Consider the following 18,293-nt stretch of genomic DNA (forward strand, 5'->3'; position numbering starts at 1 on the left):
AAAATTATATCACAAATGTATTTCCTTTTTTTTGGTTGTTATGATTTTTAGATATTTTGGAAGTTTATATATATTTTAGATTAGATATGCATTTCACTAAATTATTGTTTTGTTGACTTATTTTCGCAGTTATATTATGTATTTTCAATAATTTTTCATTTTTATCTGTTATATCTTCTAAACTTTAATTTTAATATAATCTTTATAAAAATATTTGTTTTGATGGTTTATTAATCATTCGTTATGGTTTCCATCTTTCTTTTTGTTAATTTCTTTAACTGAGCTCAGTGCAAAAAAACACAAATTTCATTAGAATCACTTCAAAAACATTATTTAATTAGATTTTTCTCTTTTGTTCTTAAATATTTTCTATTTATCCTGGAAATTTTGTATTTAAGTATGAAAACTTGAATAGTTCCTTCCGTGAAATCCACAATCTATCATATATATCATTTTAATCACATCTGGTTTTTATATACACCAAACTCTTTTGTGCAACTATCTAGTCACTTATGTCTTTAACAACACCATTGTTTATTGAAAGTCAACTTTCTCTTTCCATTCATTACTCATTCATATCTATACAACTTGGACTACTCGATCATTAGTGTTATGTTAATCTATGGGATACATTGAATACTATGCTGACATTAGCCATCCACTCGTGTCTTTTATGTTTTTTTATCTTCCAAACCTTTTTTAATGTTTTGGCTCATTTTTTTTTTATTTCTTAGTTTTTAGATATGTATTTTAAACTTTAGATTTGAGATATTAAAAAAAATATTTTCAAATTTTATATTTTTTAAAGATTTGTGATTTTTTTTAATTCTGAACATTTCATACAAAATTAAGTTATTCTACGTCAATTTTGTATTTAGAACTCTCTTTACTTAAATATTTATTTATAAATAATTAAACCGAAGATGGGATAACTGAGATATAAATCGAAGGAAAATGTGAAACTTGGTTGTCTAAGTTTATAGTTGATGTTCCTTTTCATAAGGCTTTCTTCTTTTCCTATTTTATTTACAGTATAAAAATATATAGCTGGAGATACTGTGGTGGTTCTTCGTCAACATACAAGAGTGAACCGATACGGTGTTGGTTTTGACCATGTATTCGGTAAATGAATGGCCAGGTTTTCCAGTGATAGTATGATCGACATGAGCACCCGATGAAGTAAAAGCAATCATTCCATTCGCAACACGTATTAAAACTCGGAACATTGGTGCGTCAAGGAGCTTTTTCAAAGGTGAAGGAAGTTCGCGGAGTGGTAGGAGCTCAACTTCCTTGTTACAACATATGTAGAACCTTCTATTGGCATGCTGGTTGACTATCCTTACTGCTTCACCTGTCCTCACTGAGGTATTAGATATAGGACATGTTACCAAATCTCAATTGCTGGAGCTGTTGCTTTTTCTGGTTCCTATACACATTTAGAAATTTGGTTTAGTTGTTAGTTAAATGCGGCGGTCCGAGCAGGCACAAGTAAGGTAAATGTGTAACCTATGTTCTTTGTACGTGGTTGAAGTGGTCCTGTTGCAAGTAAGGAAGCCAGAGATTAGTTAGTGTTTTATGTTAGCTGAATAGAGGAGGACGTATTAAGGTTGAATATGTGAACCTGCTGTTCATGGACGGTGCGTTTGGCTCTGTTAGAAATAATAGCATTATTTATTTGCCACACAAAAAATACACTGTGATTTGCTCCGTGCATATGCACGAAAAAGTATAATTTATGCATGTGTTATAATGAGTATCTGGTTGGAGAGGAGAATATATTACTTTTTGCCATACTTTGCTGATGTTTAAATTTTATAAGTTGAATCCTGAGAGCTCTGTTTTCTTTAGCTTTAGCTATGAATAATAAGAGGATGTGGAAGAGAAATTTGGGTTAAATGACGTAAATGGTAATAATTGTTTGAGAGGTAGCACCTTGATTTGCAGGAAAATTATTTGCATTTAACAGTTTTATAGTCTACCTGGTTCTGAGAAGTTTGAACACTACAATCTTGAAGACTTCTAGATTCCCCACTTCTCTGCGGAGCTACGTGTGCAGGTGGATATGGCGACAGTGACCTGCAGTTAAAAACTATGGAACCACGTGTTAGTGTACACAAGCAATTTTCCTGAGATACGAAGAATTGATTCCAGAAGGTTAGTGACCACTTACCGAGGTTAGGAGGTGAGAACTTTTTTGAGTCCCTCAATATTTTTCCTAGCCAGTCTTGCAGCTTTTTCGAGATGAGCTGTGTCCAAAAATGTGGTGCAATATGGAACCTTATCATCTTAACTTTAATTATAGAGATTGGGAACATGACCTGCAACTTGTCCACTTCTTTTGAATGTTGTAATAGATCCTGCAACATTAATAAATGGAGAAGACGTATAGAATATTAGGGAAACTGATCGGCTAGGTGTTTATTAAATATTTCTTTCAATACCTTACCTTGTCTTGGCTAACTGTGAAAGCCCCGTTGAGACCTTCATTCTTCGCTGTTTTTGGAGTGTTATGACTCTTTCACGAAGGGATGTCGGGTGTTTTCTATTCGCCAGCTCAAACAAAAATATTTCATGGGGTTGAAGTGATATGTTGTTGAAGTTGATCTCATCTATAATCTGAGTTAACACTGAGTCCAAACAAACTCAGAAATAGTAGATTAGTTACCTAACGAAGTCCACAGCCATGAGCTCTCAAGCAACCGTCTTTAAATCAGAAAAATGGAACGAAGTAATCGGCATTCCTGGATATTCTTGATACTTTTTGAGTTGTCTGTACCAAAGTAATGGTCTGCGAATTCTCCCAGACCTGGAATCACACGCGAGTCCTCAGTGAGTGAGGCATTGATTTCTGAAGTCATAATCTTTACCATTGGATGTTTCTTGCAGAGCCCTTGAATCCCTTGAGGTGCCTGCAGTTTTATTCTTGTGTTAGTACAAAACATTGGTGATAACTTGAGTGAGGAAAAGTATACAAAGGTTTTGTTTGGATGGTGTTTACTGCTATGACGTTAAGAAAGATAATATGTGATTCTGGAACTCCCTTGCTGATAAGCAAAGATATTAGATATAGCATTCACTGCAGAATTTCATGTTAACATTCTTATTCTTAAATGTTTTCTTGTTGTTAACCTTTGTTTATAGCTTTTGTGTGGGTTACTACGAACCTGAAGCTATAACAGGGTCAAGGAGGAAGACATGTCAGGCTTGCGATATCTTTTGGTAACTTCTCATATATCAACTGCATGGAAAGATAATTCAATCATTGAGCTGAGATGTGAGAAAACGTATTCTCAGAGAAGAGAAACCGACCTGACACCATCATTTTTCTCTATGTGTATTAAGATTTTACCAATCTTAATACTGTTGCAGCAAGCTCTTAGTGTGTTCTACATGCTTTCTCCTCCACTGTAAATACTAAAAACATAGAGTTAATCACAGAGACACAGCCTCGAAAAGAAATGAGAAAGTATAGTGATGTGATAGATACCTTCTGATCACTGAAACGCCACACAATCTCTTGCAGAAGTCCACTCTAGTATACATTGATCGTGTTAAATATCAAAAAGGTATCAAGCTGGTCTGCAAATCTCTGAAGAATTCATAAATATGTTCTTTTGCATGATTGCGATGTTAAGATTAATGAATTCGATCCAGTAACTCAATGAATACATATATAGTACAATTGTTTGATAGGAGGTGAAAAATCTGCATTGAAGAACAAATTGATTGCCTCCCATTTTCACAGTGGGTAACTCTCCGTCGAGTAATTGAAGGGAACGGATCCGTCGGAGGTTATGGCTTGGTTCCCCCAAGAAAAGGACAAACTCCAGATCTTTTTATGAGGAAAAGAGATGGAGAACGAATAGTACTAGTTTTACATTTTCCTGTCGATTTTATATCTCAGTTTCCCATCTTCGGTTTAATATTTATAAATAAATATTTAAGTAAAGAGAGTTCTAAATACAAAATTGACGTAGAATAACTTAATTTTGTATGAAATGTTCAGAATTACAAAAAATCACAATCTTTAAAAATATAAAATTTGAAAATATTTTTTTTAATATCTCAAATCTAAAGTTTAAAATACATATCTAAAAACTAAGAAATAAAAAAAAATGAGCCAAAACATTAAAAAAGGTTTGGAAGATAAAAAACATAAAAGACACGAGTGGATGGCTAATGTCAGCATAGTATTCAATGTATCCCATAGATTAACATAACACTAATGATCGAGTAGTCCAAGTTGTATAGATATGAATGAGTAATGAATGGAAAGAGAAAGTTGACTTTCAATCCAATGGTGTTGTTAAAGACATAAGTGACTAGATAGTTGCACAAAAGAGTTTGGTGTTATAAAAACCAGATGTGATTAAAATGATATATGATAGATTGTGGATTTCACGGAAGGAACTATTCAAGTTTTCATACTTAAATACAAAATTTCCAGGATAAATAGAAAATATTTAAGAACAAAAGAAAAATCTAATTAAATAATGTTTTTGAAGTGATTCTAATGAATTTGTGTTTTTTTGCACTGAGCTCAGTTAAAGAAATTAACAAAAAGAAAGATGGAAACCATAACGAATGATTAATAAACATCAAAACAAATATTTTTATAAAGATTATTAAAATTAAAGTTTAGAAGATATAACCAGATAAAAATGAAAAATTTTGAACATAAAAATACATATATAACTGCGAAAATAAGTCAACAAAACAATAATTTAGTGAAATGCATATCTAATCTAAAATATATATAAACTTCCAAAATATCTAAAATCATAACAACCAAAAAAAGGAAATACATTTGTGATATAATTTTTCACGTATCATCAAACTCAAACCAACGGAAAAAAAATCTATTCACACAAATATTTCTAACTTTACAAATTGATATGAAATTGATGGAAAAATACAAGCAGTGAATATACATACTCAAAACATTTTATTTTATTTTAAATAAAGTTATCTAATAAATAATAATAAAAATATCCATAGGACTATCACCAAGTATCGACACAATTTAAAAGAATCAAAATGACATCATAACATTATTTCTTGAACTTTTATATTTAAGCAAATAATTACAAAGTTCTGACTAACCGCGATACACAAAAGTCTACAAAAAAACATGTGATAGTAGATGATCTCAAATAAATTCATAAAACAATGAATGCATCATCTAAATAAAATAATTATTATTTTATTCAAAGAATTACAACTATGTAATTATGTAATTTAGTCATCCATACCTACTTCAGCTCTCAATTATGTTTTCATAAAATAGATACCAGTCTTTCAAAATTTAAAACAAATGTACGATTTGAACACTTAACTACGTCAAAATCCCGCGCGAAGCGCGGCTTGCCCTAGTATATATATATAACTGAACAAAAAAGAGTACAAAAAGCGTGTTTGGAAAATAATACGAAGGAAAGTTTCTCATCCGATTTTTACCTAGATAATATTAATATAATTATGTCATGGATGAATTTGTTATATACTCATAAGAAAGCAAAAAAATAAAAATATAATCATGCTACAATGGTAATTGTTAGATGAGACAATTTGAACATAATTTTGATCTTATACTCCATGTGTAAGCGCATGCGCTTATATTTGAAATACATCATGCGACGTACTACTAGATTTTGATCTTTTTGATAAAATTTCTTGAATTAAATTTTATTAAATAAATAATTTTAAGTTGTTTTATCGTAATGTTTGAGTTTGAAGCATCATTTTTATATCCAACCCTGACTCTTGGTCGCATCGATAGATTCGACGACCCATAATATAATCCAGTTCACATTATATAAAAATCTGATAAACCTAATAACAATCCAAAAATATGCTACTACCCGTAATACGATACCGATTGATCTCATATAAATTCAAAAAAACATGATTAAATTTTTGATTAAATTTTTCATATATTTAGAAAACTAAAATTGAATAAATTGTGAATTCTTAGCTTTTGATTAAAATGTTATTATATCATTCGAAAAAATATTAACAGAAAAAATAAATTTATTGATACAACAGTATTAGTTCTTTTTTGTTATAAATAACTTAGTATAAGTTTATGTTTTCATTTTAAGGTTTAAAAGTTAATTTTATGATATTTTTTTCTTTAATTATTTATTATGTTAATTTTCGGTAAAATTTTAATTTGGTTAGACGAAATATTCAAAGAATTTCTTTTTTATGATGGATGAAAATTAAAATAATGATATTCAAATGTGAATATGATATATGGTTTAGGGTATAGGATTTTAGTTATATTAGAAAAATATTAATATTGAATATATGCATAATATTTGAATGATTTATTTTAAATATTGATACATAGTTTTTTTTTTAATAATTAGATGTTATTTTGTTTGTTATCTATACCCTTTTATTTCTTTTAGTTCTGAATGATTTTGAATTGTAGAAAACATAGATAAGTTGTTAATTAGTATAAAAATCTTAGTGCATTTTTAGTATGTTTACTTAGTCTTTTTTTTTTTTTTTTTTTGACAGCAAAAGATTACAGACTCATATAGACCCTGTAAACCAAAGTGGTAACTCTGAATCCATGTGTACGACGAAAGACGGTTGTTGCCGAGCACTACGTGCCAAACTATCCGCCCTTGTATTCTCCGTCCTAGGTACATGAACAATATCTGAGTTGACGAACTTCTTCTCAACAGCTTATATCTTCCAGGTAGCTTTCAAATGCTGGCCATTCTTCTGGTTCTGAAACCATCTTCACCAATTGAGAACAATCCGTTGCAAACGTAACCTGAAACTGTCTTAAGTTTCTCATGCATTCCATTGCCCAAATTAATGCCTCCATCTCCGAATGAAGCGGTGAAAGACAAGCCCTTACATTCCTTGCTCCTAGTAAACCATCAAACCCTGATAATGTACTGAGCCAACCTTGTCCTGAAAATAGGTCGTTATCTTTCCAAGAACCATCTGTGAACACCATCTTCCTGTGGTTCCTACGTTAGGCCTAACTTGTACTTCTTGTGCACACCTGTTGTTACTAACCTGTGCCTCAGCCCAAAGTGTTGATTCTAGTTCTGCTAATCGAAGTGTTTCCCTGGGATCAATATCAAGATTACTGAATACTTTATTGTTTCGACCCTTCCAAATGTACCATAGTATCCATGCAAACTGATGATCCTCCATCTTTGGATTAACTCTCCAAAATAGATGGTCCATATTAGCAAAAAGAGAGCCAATAGGAAAAATATTCGGATTTGATGGAATTTTAGATAGTGCCCAGACTTGACGAGCTGGGGGACATTCAAAAAACACATGGTTTATTGATTCTTCAGGATCACCACACCGTGCACAGCACGTATCTCCTTGTATTCCTCTTGCCCTTAGATTTTTCGTTACCGCCATACATCCTGATATCAACTGCCATAAAAAATGCTTTAACTTTGGAGGACACCTCACTTTCCAGCAGAAAGCTTTAAGTATATCAACATTGGGTCCATAAAATTCTGGTGGCTTTTCCTTATCAGGATAAATCCTTTCCACTTGGTACCCTGATTGTACTGTATATTTCCCATTCTTGGTGAAATGCCATCCATTCCTATCTTCCATCCGATTTCTACACAATGGTATACTTTCGATTATTTTTGCATCGTGTGGATCCACCAAATCCCTAATTGCCTGTAAATTCCATGTGCGGGATTCCGAATTAATGAGAGAATCCACTGTGAGCTCCGGGTAACTATTATGAAGGTTTTTGTTAGCTGGTCTCGGGCGAGTGGATGGGAGCCATGGATCATTCCATACTGAAATAGATATCCTTTTCCCACCCTTTTAATTAGTCCTTTACAAACCAGAGATCTAGCAGAAGTATACTCCTCCAGCCATATGACGGGGAATATGAGCGAATCGGATCCAGGGGTGAAGCATTCCTGTAATACCGTCCTTTAAAAACTCGAGAAAAAGAGAATTTGGCTTCTCGAGCAGCCGCCACAGTTGCTTCCCAAGCATGGCCGTATTAAAATCAGTCAAGTCCTTAAAACCTAACCCACCATTATCTTTATGGACACACAATTTATCCCATGATTTCCAATGCATACCTCTTGTACTACCTCCTGGACTCCACCAAAACTGCGCAACAGCACCCGTTAGCTTCTTCACAGTCGTTTTCGGTAACCGATATACAGACATCACATGGTTTGGCAGAGCCGTAATCACCGATTTAATAATCACCTCCTTGCCGCCCTTAGTAAAAATCTTAAACTCCATCCATGTGAATAATATTTATTCTATGTGATTTGATTCAAAATTCGAAATGAATAAATAAAATAACCGCTCTTGTATTTGGTAAGATACCATACTGACCTATTATTGTGGGGAGGGGTATAATTAATTTGGTCAATTTTATTGTTAACTTAAGTGTAGTTAAAGCCCCAAAACCAAAAGAATATTCTGCTATTAATGATGTTTTATTCTCTGTTAATATTATTGATACTATATAAAAGAAAACATGTTAAGTTTCTAACAAATAGGTCTAACAACTTTTTGTCAGTAGATTATTTAGTACTCCTTTTTCTTTTAATAACTAGAGTTTGACCCGCACGTTCGTGCGGATATATTTCTATTTTATAAACGTATACATTTAACATTATTGTAAATATTTTAAATATATGATTTACATTTTATTGTTATATATTGTGTAACTTTATAATTTTATTGTTTAATTTTTTTATTCAGCATTTTTAATATATAATCATTTGTTTTATACTTGTTACTTTGTTTTAGACACCATTGTCGAATGATAAAAACACACGCAATGAGCCATACTTGTAATGAAAAACATAGAGATATCAGTAGGTGTCACAACATAAAATATTATATTTTGTAAATAACACATGAACTAAAAGTTAGCAATGACTATTATGTTTTGTATATAATCATTTTAGATAATATATTGTTGTGAGTTTCAAATTAATTAAATAATATATAGTTGTAGATATAAAAGTTTAACATATGCTAATATTTTTTGTATAAAATATGCATACTTTATGAATTTAACCATTTTTAACGGTGAATGATAGTTTATTTTATTTATTTAAATGAAAGCAATGATAGTTTGTTTTATTTATTTAAATGAAAGCAATGATAGTTTTGTTTTATTTATTTAAATGAAAGCAATTTTAAAATAAAATAGTTTAATTTACCAATTTTTATAGTTTTGTTTTATTTAATTCTATAGTACTTCTATTTTATATAATATATTATCAAATTTATAAAAATAGCAAAGAAGAATTTTTTTGTTTTATAATAAAAATTTAATTAATATTAATGTATAATCATATTATATTACTAATTACGAAATTAATTATTGCATGATTTAAAAAAAAACTTAAAACTTTTAATAAGATTTGGGTAGATATTTTCTCAACAGATTTTATTATAATTAAAAATAAAATTTAAATCTATATTTTTCAACAGATTTGTTAGACTAATAATAATCATTATGTCATATTAAATAATCACAAATCGTCCTACTAAGACTTTTAAATAGTAGATAAAAATTATGACCCTAATTAATATTGATATTTACTAACGTAATAGTATAGAAAATCTGATCTGATCTTCAACCGAACCAAAGAGAAGGACGAATGTAATTTGATTATTCAGACGAAGTGAATGAATCACGAATATCTCCAAAATTTAAAGACATAAATCAACTATTTTTACGTAAGCAAAAAAAAGCAATTCATGCCGAAAAGGAAAATAACTAAAGGAGTGATTAATTTTGTATGCATAGCCTTATACGACGTTAACCAACATCAATCTTATAAAATATCATGTTTTGATAATTTATGACATTAATTCTTACTAGAATTTATAGAGTGTATATTGATTTAGTCATTATATTTATTTAAGTCAATAAATATGCTTGAAAACTATTTTGCTAAGCTATATAATTAAATTATATTTTGCAATTGTATTTCAAATTTTCTATAGCTTGAAGATTATAAATAATTCATTTTAACTTATTTTCTTTGCCAGCTTTTGAACACATTATTTATATCCTTCATGGATACCTCTAGATTCATAAGTATCAATGAAGATTTCTGTCCAACATTTATTCACAATCTCATTTAAAAACTGATCTTAAATCTCTAGAGTAGAGCAACCAGCATATTGCACATAAGAAAATTTTAAATGATAAATATTTGGTTTATGACCCAAAATCAATGATGGAGATAACAATTTATTACTTATTGGCATAATGTGAATTAATTTTGTTTCATTATTATGTGTCTTAATAAATTTATAAGATATTTAACACTTATCCGATGGATATACAATAATTATCAAATATTTAAGATGTGAATTCACTAGGGTTATAAAAAAATGTATAGTTGGTGATCAATCCACCAATATATTTTTGTGTTCATGCCAATAGATTCCAAATATGATTTAGCTAGTGAAAAATTTATTGTCAACTCATCTTGTATGCAACAACATGTGAAATCATTCAGAAAAATCTTATTTTTCTTCAATAGATATTCAAATAAATATTTTTTTTGCATTGTTCTTGAATCAAGATGGTCTAACTGGTTATGTCAAACATTAAAACATTTTTCTAAATTTCTGGTTCATGGACTTACTTTATAAATGATTCACCATTTTAGTAGTAAGTAAACATAATCTTTTTTGACATTTCACTTGTTATAGAAAACTAGATTTTTACACTCCCCTCGAGATAATAGCACTATAAAAACTGAATCTAATTTAGAATCAGCAATGTATCTTACTTGGATCATGTATTCTTCTACTTTGACATTTAAGAAAATATAATATATTAATTTTTTAAATTATATTCTTATATGTAGTAATATTATGTATTCTTCGAAAACATCTATATATTCCTCCTTTTGAATATTCATTAAAATTTTATACTACTTTGTATTGTTTTCACATTAGTTTTTTTCATATTAGATGATGAAAATATCTATTGTTTATTACATTTTTAAAATTTAATTAAGTGAGAGTATAAATCTAAAAAAAACTCTTGGGTCTTGATTTTGTTCTTTCTCATATTCACATTCACGTCTGCAACCAATTTACCACCATTTTCTTGGCCAATATTACAAGTGTAGTCATTTCTTTTTTTTCTTCCTGGTATAAACTGTCACGTTTTCTTTTTTCATGATTTTTCTTTAATAATTCATTAGTTTTTCCTAGTCTCAAAGAGACAAGACGGAGTCCATAAAACATTATTAATATAGTTTTCGTAGTACCATGTCTATTAGACAATTTCACTTTATAATATATATTTTAATGCGTCAATTAAATTTCTTAAAAGATTTCAATTTAAACTAAATTTTCAACATATTTGAAATTATATATACACTTCAAGTCATGTGATCTGTGAATGCAAAAAATCATAATAAGCTTTAGGTAAATACACTTTTATAAGGGTGAATTTGTTGTATACTCGCAAGAGAGCAAATACTAATCTATCTATATATATAAAGTTGGTTTTTTCCCTTTTTCTGACAAGTGCCAGGGGGTTTTTTCGACACATGTCCTCATTTTTTTTTTGTATTTTAGATCATTCTTCTTTTATATTATTACTATTTAGTCCATCATTTTCTAATTGTGCATTATCTAATCATTCTCACACTAACCTTCATCGTAATTTGAGAATCTATTTTATTGGTCACTAAAATTCAATAAATAAGTAAAATCATATAAATATATTTTAAATGTTTAATTTATTCACAACTGAAAGTATCATAAACTTTCACTATTTTATTATTTTTATTATTTTTTATTATTTCATTTACAAACTATATTTTTATTAATTATTAAAATCACAAAATAGCCAAATTTAAACCTAAATCTCAACAATCACTGAGAAAAACAAAATGCCATTGTAATACTAACTCAATAAAGATCTGGAGCGGAAAAGAGATCAAGACCGAAGACTAACTTACTTTACCGGACCATAGAGTGTCTTGGCCAGAAAAAATAAAAATAAAGAAGGATATAAAGATAAAATCTAAAAAAAAATCACCAGAAAACAAAGAAGCTTTATCAAGCACCAACAAAATCAGTACTACATTGGTGCCGTCTTCGAACTATGAAAAGAGTATAGAAGTCAAATCACCAAAAACTAGATCTTAAAAACCAAGACGAGCAGGGACTATTGACGGTAAGCCAACAACGAGAAAGACAACATCAAAAGACGACTAAATTCTGATCCAACCCAAGGAGATATAGTTCCTAACACCAGCTGAAATCTAAGGAAAAAGAGGAGCAACTAATATTGAATGAACAACCTAAGATGACGGGAAACAACCGCACAACTGGGAACTCCTAAACCCGATCTACAACAAATACCAGAAATCTCAAGGTGAAGAAGGAGATAAAAAACAAGAGCAGGAGGTGCGTCTTTTTCGGTGATGGTGAAAACACAGCATACCAGAAAGGTAAACAAAATACATAGAAGTTGACGGATCAATGCCAAAATATGGGAAGAAGGCAAAAAAATATCTTAAAAGTTATAATGTTCAAAAAATGAAAAAATAAAAGACAATTTTAACACTGAAACCGTTAATCTTAGAATCAACAAATATAAAATGCAAAGTTATTGAAATTCAATATATTTTTTACATTAGAAGCTCACTTCACTACTAACAAGTATTATACATACAAAATACATTATTGAAAAAATAAAGATAAAATATATTAACATATCACTACTACTACTACATAACACATAAAAAATCAAATAATGTTCTTAACAAATAAAAATGACCACATAATTACATTATCCAAAAAATCATATTCTTAACAACAATAAAATAACATTCCGTACGAAACGCGGATACCCTCCAGTAAAAAATAAATCCATGCGACAGTAGTAACTATTGGATGGGACAATTTAAACATAATTTTGACCTTATACTTGTTATCGCGAGCGCGTATATCTGAAACACATTATGCAAAGGGCAAATCTCCAAAATATCACATTTCTAAGTTTATATCACAAAATAGCACTCAAAAACAAAATGACCAAATAGCACATTTCTAAGTTTATCCTTTGAAAATTTTAATTTTTTTATTTTTCAAAATTTGAAATCTTATCCCAAAACCTCATTTCTCAACTCTAAACCCTAAACCCTAAACTTTAAACCCTAAACCCTAAACTCTAAACCATAAACCCTAAACCATAAACCATAACCCTAACTCTAAACCCTAAACCCTAAAATCTAACCCTAACCCTAAACCCTAAACCCTAAAATCTAAACCCTAAACCCTAAACACTAAACCGTAAACCTTAAACCCTAAATCCTAAACCCCACCCTTTAACTCTAAACCCTAAGTTTTGTGACTTTTGATAAAACATTAAGTGCTATTTTTGTGACTTTTGACCTTGAGTGCTAGTTTGGAAACATAAACTCGATTTAGTGCTATTTTGTTCTTTTTCTCTTATGCAAACATATATTAAGGTATTGGAAAAGAAATCCGATCTTGTTTTCAACAGAGGATATAATAGCACGATAAAAACTGAATATAATTTTATAATCACAATGTGCTGGGTCATGTATTCTTTCTTAAATTCTTCTAACATTGAAATTTAGGAAAATATATTATTAAACAATTTTTAGTTATATTCGTATATGCAGTAATATTTATGTATTCTTCTAAAACATCTATTTATGTATTTTAATTTTTTACAAGGCAATCAGTTCTTGGTATTTTTTTAAATGATTTTGTTTTGATAGCATATGGTCTGGTTGAATCGCAACCGCTCTTTCTAGAGTACAAGATTCGAGAAGCTCAGGGAAAGACAGTCGTGGCCAGAAGGATGTCCTTCATGTAGGGACGCGTTGAAGGCAAAGCACTCCAAGAACCAGGAGGTGTCCACGCGCAAATGGAAGCCAAGCTCAAGCAATTGGAGGTCATCGAGAAGACCAAAGATGAGAAGATCAAGAAGCTTGAAGCTTAAGTCTTGTCTCTGTGGATTGCATCGAGGGTGTGAAACGTGCGGGGAAAGAGGCTAGGATCACGACTGAGCAGCGTAAGGCTGATCTCGTAAAGGATCTAACAGATGCATGCCAGGAGAAAGGGCACTCAACAATTGGCTCGCGCGTTGGCGCAAAGGGCTAGTGAAGAGGAGCTCTAGAGGCTGACTGCGTTGAAGGCAAAGGAGATCCTAAGGAGGAGAAAGAGCTCGACGATCGGTGGTCATGAAGTATAAGCTGCGTTTTGACAAGAACATGCAGGATTTGGTCGATTTTGAGGTCATTTATAACAACACCTTGTTGATTTTCCAGGCGGTTACCCGAACTGGTATAATGACGAGCTATCGGCAAGGGGATTTACGGGCCTTGAGCCGATTGGAAGACATGGGCACATTCTCTAAAATATTTTCAAGTGGACCTCGACAAGATGGAAATCATCCAATTGGATCCGGAGAGAGATCTGAGGGCTTCTCCTGTCTCCGATGGTTCCAGGTGTAACAGTCTCCTATTGTGCCGATTTATGAGCTGGGACCTGCTCACGATGGTGATCTCCAGTGAGAGTCGGGATGAAGACCTTCCTGCTGGGGAGCCTTTGGTCATCAACCAGTTCGGCTTGAACCTTTCTTCAATCTCCGCCGAAGATGCTTCGGCTGCTGTCCTGCCCACCAAGCCCGAGAATAGGCTCTGTACGGCCTTATTCTTTTGCTTTTTCTTTTATTTTGAACAAGGTGTTTGCCCCCAATTTCGCGGACAGTTATATTATATAAAAATATATATTTTACACTGTTAATTTTTGAATAATAATTAGAAATTTAAAATTTTAATTTTTAATTTCAAATATTTGGATACTAAAAATTTTAGTATATATTTTTAAAAGATATGTGAAATTTAAATAGTTCAAAAACATAAACCTTAGTCATTAAAAATCTTTCTCTTACAGAAAAAATATTATAATTAATTCAGATAATTGCTTGTAGAATTACTTTTATTTTAGTTTAACACATGAAAAACAGAAAATACTCTAGCTCTCAAGAGAGAAAAAAAGTGTGTTTTTTGTGTAACTCCAATATGACAATACAATGATCGTAAGCTTTTATCATGAAAAATATTTTGTAAACGGTTTTTGTGTGGGCTTTAAAAATAAAATTTATTATAATTCTAAAAACATAAAATTTATTATGATTCTTTTATATAATAATATATAACAATTAAATCTATTTCTATAAAAATGCTAAAGTATTTTATTTAATTATATATAACTAAATGTTAAAAATAAAGAAATTGATAAAGCATATATATTCTTTCTCTAATTCTACAATTAACTACCATAAATCATTATTTGTAATATCATTTGTGTTTGGTAATTTGTATTAATTAGTTCTAGAGTTACCATTCATTTTTAGATCTGATTAAAATAATAACTAATAGATGTTAACACCAATCAGATTATAACTATTTTCTTAAAACTTAACCTATTAAACATAAAAACATGTATTCGGAAAATTGTAGTTTAAGCAATATTTCTCATAATTTGTTCCAAATCACACTTTCTCATTCATTTTTTTTAATTTAGTATTTAACATAAAACTCAAATGGGTTAAGCAAACAATTATTCCTTAAATTACCTTTGATCATCACACTATTTTATCAAACACTAACTCATTCAAACAAATGTTTTAGTTAAAACTAATCAAAGTTTATATATTTTTAAAATTATTGTTTTAATTTATATTAAATGAAATTAAAACATACCTATATTAATTAAAACTGATTAACTAATAAGAAAAAAATAATATTTCATTTTTTAAATACCAAATGTCGTTATTTTAGGCATATATACTTAATATTTATGTGAGATCCAATATTATATGAAATAAAATATTTTTATTTGTATAAATTTTGTTAAAATTTTATTATCGTACATTTTAAAAGTTTATTATAGCGCAAAAATACATCTCATTAATTTATAATAATTTTTTCTTACTTTCAATTTATATTATATTTTTCATCTTTGACTTTAACACTTGTAGAGATAGTCATTTTTATTAAACTTTCTTACTAAATTTATCTTAACATTTTAAAACACATAAACTAATTAGTTCACATTTATAGTAACACAAAGAAGTACATGTACTCGACAAACAATAAAACAAATACATAAGATATAAAAATACCAGAACACAAAAAAATATTTATTATTCTTCGCTCATGTTTTTTTATTTATGTCTGCTTTTTTTCCTATTAAAAATAAGCATGCTAATTTTATTATAATCCAAGCTATATGAATTATATTAATAGAGTATTAACTCTAGAAAAATCCTGTGAAAAATACTTTGATTAATATAACTAAATGACTTACCATATAATAAATTAAATGAATTACCAATAATATAATTTTAAATGACTTACCATATAATAATGTTAATTCATCTGTTTATATTAATAGATGAATTAAATTAAAAAAATTCTTGATTAATATACGTTTAAATAACTTACCATATAATTTTTATCTTTTAAATATTAAAATATTTTAATCATTGCTAAAGTGATAATGCATATATGATATCACATTGTCATTGGAAAATGATTGGAATTTTTTAGAATTATATATTTGACTGTTGTGCATTCATTTGACACATTTTTATCCTATATATATAGTGAATGAGTGAATTTAATTGATATTATTAAGTTTAGATTAATTAGTTTTCTAAAATCTATGATTTATTTTATTCACTACCAATATATACATAATAAAAACTGTTTTATAATTGTTTCTATAGTATCATATGTATTCATGGACAATGGTGCTTCATAGATGGTTCATGGAAAGATAAAGATTTATTTTCTGGACAAGGCTGGTATAGCACGTTACCGGTTTTGATGTTTATTATGGGCAAGAAATGTAAGGGCATGTCTTTCACCTCTTCATTTAGAGGTGGAGGCATTAATTTGGGCAATGGAACGTATGAACAATTTAAGACAGTTTCAGGTTACGTTTGCAACAGATTGTTCTCAATTGGTGAAGATGGTTTCGGAACCAGAAGAATGACCAGCATTTGAAAGTTACTTGGAAGACATTAAGCTTTTAAAAATAAGTTTCCTCAACTCAGACATCGTTCATGTACCCCGGATGGAGAACCTACGGCGGATAGTTTAGCACGCAGTGCTAGGAAACGGTTCGTCGTTCACATGGATGCGGAGTTACCAATTTGGTTTACAGGGTCAACATGAATCTGTAAATGTTTGTTGTAAAAAAAAAGTATCACATGTATTGATATGTATCTTATCAATTTATATAATGTAATCTAGATATTAATTAATTATATAAATAAATTATGTTAATTCATCTATATTTAAGATGTTTTAATTGTATGTTTGGAAATATAGATTAGATTAGGTAATTCTATCAATAGTTTCCTTTAAAAATTTTAATTAAATAAATGAAAAATAAAACCTATCAACCATCAAACTTCATTTGCTGACCTTACGGCTCCGATCTTGTGAATTTCCGTCTCTTTCAATCCCCTCGTCGTCTTTGCTTATCGTCGCATGTTTTTTCAGCAAACGCCTTCTTTTCTTCTTCCATTTCCATGTATTTTGAAGCTCTGTGGAGAGAGTCTTCCAGTGTGGATGGTTTGTTAAGTAAGAGTTCTTCATAAAGGCGTAATTCATGCCATAAGTCATTTAGCAGTGCAGATATGCATGCACAGTCACTCACAACAATGTTGGAGGGGATGGTTTTTAACTTTCTGATGAAGTATCGAAGCGGATCTCCTTATCTCTGGGACATGTTCACAGATCGGTGTCATAAGTTCTTTTCTCTATACACATAGAGTAGCGCTTCACAAACACAATCGAAAGCTGGTTAAAGTTGTTGATGTGTTGGTCTCTACACGAGAAACCAAGGTGAGAGCCGGTCCTACCAGATTCTCGACGAAGAACTTGCAGTAACCGACATCTTTTTATCCATCGTTGAAGTGAGTACCCTTCATTGCATGCAAAAGGCGATCATGTGAGCTCGGGGGGGGGGGGGGGGGGTTCTATTTTCCATTGTATAGGAGGGGGGAATCTTCAGTTTGATGTTTGGGAGCAGGAGTCTTGTGATGTGAGTTGTGAATGGTGTCCTTTGTGTCTCTTATATGAATTGTCTACTTCAGGAGCTGAGCTGATGACTCGATGGAACTGGGATTGCATCAATCGGGAGGTTGGCATGGGTCTGGGCCAAGTTTCGTTTGAGGTCACCAATCTCACTTTTTTTTTTTACAACCTCACTTATGTGTTTCATTGTTT

At 30.3% G+C, this 18,293-nt stretch overlaps 1 long non-coding RNA gene across 11 annotated transcripts; it reads right to left on the reverse strand.

Annotated features, from left to right (window-relative positions):
• Positions 1 to 885: 885 nt before the first annotated feature.
• LOC125581951 lies at positions 886 to 3,408 on the reverse strand. Of its 11 annotated transcripts, XR_007319747.1 has the most exons (11): positions 3,310 to 3,408; positions 3,165 to 3,238; positions 2,999 to 3,076; positions 2,666 to 2,909; positions 2,447 to 2,542; positions 2,171 to 2,357; positions 1,980 to 2,089; positions 1,783 to 1,854; positions 1,622 to 1,649; positions 1,507 to 1,536; positions 886 to 1,426 (listed from the first exon to the last, which is right to left on the reverse strand). It is a non-coding gene; the product is annotated as an uncharacterized LOC125581951 (long non-coding RNA). The 11 variants fall into 11 exon arrangements; XR_007319750.1 differs by lacking the exon at positions 1,783 to 1,854 and having other exon boundaries at positions 1,980 to 2,076; XR_007319744.1 differs by lacking the exon at positions 1,783 to 1,854.
• Positions 3,409 to 18,293: the final 14,885 nt, after the last annotated feature.

This window comes from Brassica napus, chromosome C2, assembly GCF_020379485.1.
Source record: "Brassica napus cultivar Da-Ae chromosome C2, Da-Ae, whole genome shotgun sequence".
Lineage (NCBI taxonomy): Eukaryota > Viridiplantae > Streptophyta > Magnoliopsida > Brassicales > Brassicaceae > Brassica > Brassica napus.